This window comes from Ceratotherium simum, chromosome 26 (genome assembly GCF_057802395.1).
Source record: "Ceratotherium simum simum isolate JZ-2026a chromosome 26, ASM5780239v1, whole genome shotgun sequence".
Lineage (NCBI taxonomy): Eukaryota > Metazoa > Chordata > Mammalia > Perissodactyla > Rhinocerotidae > Ceratotherium > Ceratotherium simum.
Genome location: NC_141925.1, coordinates 42,161,968 through 42,168,586, shown reverse-complemented (window position 1 = coordinate 42,168,586; position 6,619 = coordinate 42,161,968). Strand labels below are relative to the sequence as shown.

The following is a 6,619-nucleotide window of genomic DNA, read 5'->3' as shown; positions in this document are numbered from 1 at the left end:
TGGCTTTGCCCTCCAGTCCATGTGCCTGGAGCCCTGTCCGTGTCTGAGTCCCAACTCCATGGGGCCAGGGCAGTGGGAGAGCCCAGGGCAGGGGGTGGGTGGGGCTGGGGGCTGGGGGTGGGGGATAAGCAGGAGGGGTGAGGGGCTGAGAGTGGACTCAGGCCATCAGATGTCTCTGGGTACCTCTGCCTTGTGGGGTCCTCTCCCAGCCAGAGCTGGGGGCACAGACAAAACCCGGCACAGAAAGTACAGTGCGGGGAGGGGGGACCTGTGGCGGGGCAACAAGGCAGCAGTGGGAGCCCAGGGCAGCCATCTGGCCAAGCCTGGGAGAGTGGGAGCACAAGGGGGACTTCCTGGAAGAGGTGGTGTCTGAGCGGAAGACTTCGTTGAGGATGGAGGGAAGGAAGGTAGGGAACGAGGCATCACAGCAGGTTTGTTGACAGCCTCAGCTGGCCAGGATGAGGGGGACGTGGAGTTGGGGGTGAAGAGGGTGAGGTAGGAGACGTAGCCTGGGGTCAGGCGTGGAAGGCCCTGAATGCCAGCCCAGGGAGCTGGTCCAAGTGAGGTGGGGCAGACTGGGTTTTAGGAAGGAGTTTAGTGGCCCAGTGGAATGAGCGGCAGGAGAGGCAAGCCCGGGGCAGAGCAGGGAGGTGGCCTCAGCTGGGCCTTGGGGGACTGTGTCTCCCAGGGTGGGTGCTGGGGTGCCTGATAGGATGGAGGCGCCACCCTCTGTCCCCGACAGCACCGCTGCAGCCAGCAGCCAGCGCCAGGGGCCCCAGCCCCTTAGGGTCCCGTGCAGAGAGCTTGTGAGCCTCAGAAACACTGAGGCATGAAGCCCTTCTCTCGAGGATGGGAAACCAACTTAGGGTCCTCACCACCACCATGCTTGTCCTCCCCTGGACCACTGCAGCAGCGTCCTCGCGGAGCTCCCCAAAGTCCCTGCCCCCTGTATTGGGTTAGTGTCCCCCAAAATTCATGTCTATGCGGAACCTGTGAATGTGGCCTCATTTGGAAATAGGGTCTTTGCCGTTAAGATGAGATCCTGGATTAGGGGTGTAGGTGGGCCCTAAACCCAGTAGGACTGGCGTCTCTATAAAAAGAGGGACATTTGGCCACAGACACAGACAGAGATGGGGATCATGCTAAGGAGCACTAAGGATGGCCACAGCCACCAGGAACGAGAGGAGGCAAGGGAAGATTCTTCCCCACAGTCTTCGGAGGGAGCGTGAGCCTGCGACACCTTGATTTCGTAGTGAAGGAAGTAAATTATATTAAAAATTTAAAAGTTACTACCTTAGAGACAGGCACCTCCACGCCCTAAGGATTCCTGGTATAGGAGGGAACGTTTATCAATCCTGACTGACTCTATTCATGAAAGACCCACCCTAAACTGTTCGGGGAAGAATTGAGAACAAGAGAGTGCTCCAGAGGGATAAGTTTGGGAGGGTCGGGGTGGAGGGGGTCCAGATGGGGACGCGTGTGTGTAACCTGATAATCGCTTCGCGCCATAGCAATTCGCGCCATAAAATGTAACTGTTTAAATGTTTCAAATTAGCCAATCATGTAAGACCGCGCCAACCTTTTCCCGCTTTGTGCTTCCAAACCCTATATAAGAGTTTGCCCTTTAAGGTCCGGGGTCGACTCCTCTGTCTCCTGCGAGAGATATGTGTCGACCCGGAGCTCCGCTTAATACACCTCTTGCGTTTGCATCAAGCTCGGTCTCCTGTGTCTGTGGGTCCGCGCCTTCCCGAGACTGGAGTTGGGGTTTCCTTTTTGGGATCCTACATTTGGGGGCTCGTCCGGGATCTGCGCGGTCACCCCAGACTCCGAAGACCCCTTGGAGGTAAGCCTGAGTGACTGGGTGTGTGAGTGTGTGCGGCGCCGCGAAGCATTATTTTGGTCTCGGTATCTGGGCAGCCGCCGCTTCGGGCCGTGAGGGCCAAGCGGCTGCAGTGGCAGACGTGCTGGGAACTGCAGGCTGCAACCCTGGGGGACGCCCCAAGGGACAAGGGGAGTCAGGAAAGCCTGACCACCACCCTTCAGGTGGAAAAAGAAACGGCACTCTTTTTCCCAGGGAGGATGCGGAAACCCCTCCCATCTGAAGCCGCCTTCGGTTGGTTTGTAGAGACGCCAACCGGGCGAGATTGTTTGTTTTGGTGTGTCTTTGATGTTCATTGTTCTGTTTTTGTTAGGTCACGTGGACCTCATTTGACGGGATGAGATCCTACAGCTGGAGGACCTGCCTTCTCCCTGGACTACTGCAGATGATGAGATACGGGAACGCCTGACAAAAGCCGGCAAAAAGGTAAGATTTCTTACCACGTCAGCCTCCCGGAATCTCTATCTGCGGAGTCCGGCGGAAAGAAATGGTGAGAATTCTTTTCTCTTTCTAAATTTAGATTGGCAGGAGAAAATATTTGGGAAACTAGTTTCTTGGGCTTTTAGTGACTCTTGGTTTAAATTTGGTAGAGTACTCTTGGTTTTTGATCTTGATCCCTTTTCCTCCCAAAGGTAGTTTCTGTTTTTCTCTTTTGTCTGTGTCTTTTGTCATAAGAAGGAAATACCATAAGGTAGGACGCAGGCATAGGCCCTATTAGCCTGCTGTCCGGGCCGGCCCAACAGACCGGTGAGTTTGCGGGTCTCACCAGACCGGCGTCTACAAACTTTGCTGTGGGTTATTATGCACATGAAGTGAAGGTCATTGCCGAGGGCATCTTGGAAGCCAAAAAGGCCGCAAATTTAAGTGGGCGCGGGTCGAGCAGTTAAGAGCCATTAGGGCGCTCGCCACTTTCAGAAGACTCCCGTGACAGGATAAGTTGGGTCACGGAACGGGGTAGATGACACAGGTTCCCCCGCCAACTGCAAGAAAAATGTCCGTGCAACGACGAGGTACTTTGTAAAAGCACACAGTCCCCAACCCTGAGGCACCTCCCCCCCCAGGTATTATTCTGGCTCCAAGAGACCTAAGGCGTGGCTAAAGCTGTCATTGTGCACATAAGAAAAAAAAAAAAACCGGATGAGGTTTTTCCTTCTGTCTTGTTCTGTGTCCTGAGAAAACTTGGCTTTGTGACCAGTGAAAATATTCTCCTTGGTCTCCACCATACGGAAGGTGCATTTACCGGGGTGCACCTTGGTGGCCAGTCGAGTACACTGGGGTTCCGAACTGTCTCTGTCCGGCTGTGCCAAGCTCTCAGGGGAGTCTGAATATCTTTGGGAGTGAATTCTGTGGATCATGGGGGCTACATCATCTGCGCCCTCACCAGGGACGCCTCTTGCGTCCATGGGAAAGATTTATTCTAAGCGTGAAAAGTTACCTCCGGGTCTTTCCTTAGAAAGGCTTATTGGTTCAAGTCACTATTAGAATAAATATACAAGTGAAGATCCCACTCGTCAATGGCCAGACGACAGATCCTTTGAATTGGAAAAACTTCTAAATTGGGGGAAAACAAAAGTGTTTTGAGAGCTCTCACATAATTGCTTAATTGGTACCTAAAAATTAAGGCTAGAAAAAGGAAAGAAAAAATTTGACTAGTCTTAAGACCTTGACTCAGGTTACAATTGAGTTGAAAACATGTAAAAGTATAAATGTTGATGAGATTATAAAGGTTGGAATGTTTGAGCTGATTTTGTATAGAGAGGTTGCATCAACCTTGCCTGAATATGTTTTAAAATGTCTGACTGGAAATGCTCCCCTGGTCCAAGATTATAAGACCAAGACCTATTAATAAAAATCTTAGTGATGACTGTGTTTAAAGGTATAAGAAGTGATAAAAACTGCATGAAATTTTGTAGGAAAAAAACTGATGTTATTTCTATTACAGAACTGGTTAACAAAAATAGTAATTTAAATGATGGCTAATTTTATCTGAAGTCTTATGAAGTCTTGTAGGCAATCTAAATAATTATTGGGAATAAGTAACTAAATAGTTATAAAAAAGATGAACGTTGGATGAACTTTATACAATAATTATGTGTTATGGTGGTTACAGCTTCCAAACTCTTTCTGGTAACTTAAAACTTTAGAGTTTTGCTAAATTTTATGATGGAAATTCTCTGAGTATCATCATTTCCAAATAAAATAAGATATTAGACATTGATTGCTAAATGTACATTTGTCTACTTTTGGCTTTTCATTACAGGAAAACTAAAAGATGTTTTAGGTCTATTGGTAAACATGTGTTTTATTAAAAGATTGTACTATAAAGTAACATATTTCTAGAAGTTATAAAGTGTTCATAAATTTTCCAATCCACAAAATGTTAATGTAAAAAAGTTTATAACTGCTTACTTAGTTTTTACTTAGAAGTCAAAGTCTATAAGGGTTAAAATTTCTAATTAATATATGTGATTGAAGCTACTAAAAAATTAAAAAAAATATGTCTGTGTACAAGAAAAGTAAGATATATAAAAAAAAAACAAAGAATAGAAATGTTTTGTTTGGTCGATTAAAAAAGATAAATTTGTCCTCAAGTACTAGAAGGGAAAAGAAAGACATGGGACAAATTCTGAATGTAAAAAGAAAGTTATAAGTTTGTGAAAGAAAAATTCTGGAAAAAGAGTTTTTACATGGTCAAGTTGGCTAAGATTAAAATAAATTTAATTAAATAAATGAGTTTTAATATCAAAAATAAGCTGGTACAAAATTATAATTTGGTCTTATTTCTCTTAAAAGGATAATTTTCTTAAACTTGATAAAGAGGTTACAAAAGATTTTTCTTTACCTCTGAGTGTCTACCTAAAAGACAAAAAAATCTATGTTTTGTTAAAATAATTTCCTGTGTTCAAAAGACTGAGGTCTCTCTATTAAGGCTTTTTGGACTGTTAATGCTATGTTTGCTTTGACTGTTTATATTTTTGACAAGCTCCCCCAAAATTCATATCGTAAAGTCTTTTTTTTACTTTTTTCTTTGAGAATTTTCAAAGGGCCCTGGAACTTCTCAAAAGAATTTGCTCTCTTCCTATAAGGGAAAAGATACTAAACTTATTAGGCTGATTCAGTATGTTAAATTACATGGAAAAGATTGTCAGACAAGTGATGATAAGTCTGCTTAGGTGCTATTATGTGGGTAAATATTATTGATATAGGTGTTTTAAAATTGTACAACATTACTGAAATGCTGATCTGTCCTGATTATCAGTCGTAATTCTGGTTATTATTATTTTAAAATGTTGTATGTCACAAAATTAACCAAATTTCTCTGTCAATTGCCATTTTGAGGTCTTGTTCTTTACAGACTTATTTCTTTGCTCTAATGCTTTTGCAAAATGTTTCAACTTCAGAAAAATTCGTAGAAAAGACTCTGACATTTACACTGAAGTACAGGCTTCTGATAAACTTTCTGATCATAAAACTGAACTTGATAAGAAATTACAGAAATCTGTTGGAGAGACTGATAACTTCATGAAGCTGCTAACAAAAGATTGGGATCAAGAATAGATTACACAGGACTGGACTGAATGAACTGATTATAATTTTTATGATTTTTCATTTGAAGTATTGCTGAATTTTTAATGTTTTGTTTTTTCAGATTTAAGAAAAACTTTTTCTCTTTTCTCCTGAGCTAGCTATGACTTATAGCAATTTGGTAAATAATACTTTTGTAAATAAAATTGAAATGTTTATCTTTTTCTCTCTATCTGATCCCTCAAATTTAGAAACTCTTAGTAAGTATTGTTGTTTTCATGGCAATATAGTTATTTGCATAAGTTCAATAAGAATCTGTTCTCCTTGTAACAGGACACAATTAAAAAAACTGGTTATATTACCAAGGTTATGACTGGAACATCATATTTGCGATATAACCATACAGCTTTTGAGGAATGAAAATTGGACTTTATGGAATAAAGCCACGTGGAAATATTGGCCTGGTACCTTGTGTTCCAAGCAGCACTTACCAGGATAAGTAAAAAATGTCACTTATCTGGCAGGTACAAAGAACCTTGAAATATTTTGAGAAAACCTCAGAATAGAGAAATTCACCCAAATTTATAGGTATTGCAGGCAAAGTCTGGTGACAAAATCCTTGGCTTGGCTTTCCTGGCCTCGAGAGGCCTTTAAAGTTCAATGTGAGATTCCTTATAAAAAGTTCCAGCAAAGCAGATTTAAAAGAGCCTATGTGATCAATTGCTATTCTTGCTGTACTTATGTTAATAATTGGGCCAACTCTATCTTAATAAAAATGAGGGTAATTTTAGAGAAAAAAAAATTATATTTCAGTAAAAACTATAAAACTATAGTATACATTTGCAGATATTAGATCCTAGTTTTGTTAATTGTCTTTTGAGGTTTTTATTTTTTATATCTGTTGACTAGACTGGATCCTGATTTCTTCCAGTCTCCTGAAATATCTGGCTACAGATCTCCAAACTAACGTTTTTGATTTTTTGCATCATTTTCATTTAGAATCACTGAGAACTGAACCTGCCCTTTTTCCTGAAGCCTTACAAACTGAAGCTGATAGACTTGATACCATAATATAGGCGTAACCTTGAGAGCCCACCTGCATCACCACCTTCCAAAAAGAACTCAGTTGAACTGATCTATCATCAGGACTATGAAATGTGTTCAGTGAAATAAAACAATCTACCAACTCAGCTTCTGGACTATGAAACTTCTTTA

General features: G+C 42.6%; 1 long non-coding RNA gene across 1 annotated transcript; it reads left to right on the top strand.

Moving 5' to 3' along the window:
• The first annotated feature begins 1,520 nt into the window (after positions 1–1,520).
• Positions 1,521–6,492, top strand: LOC147913684 (uncharacterized). Its single transcript, XR_015548631.1, has 3 exons — positions 1,521–1,843; positions 2,193–2,369; positions 6,404–6,492. It is a non-coding gene; the product is annotated as an uncharacterized LOC147913684 (long non-coding RNA).
• The last annotated feature ends 127 nt before the right edge of the window (positions 6,493–6,619 follow it).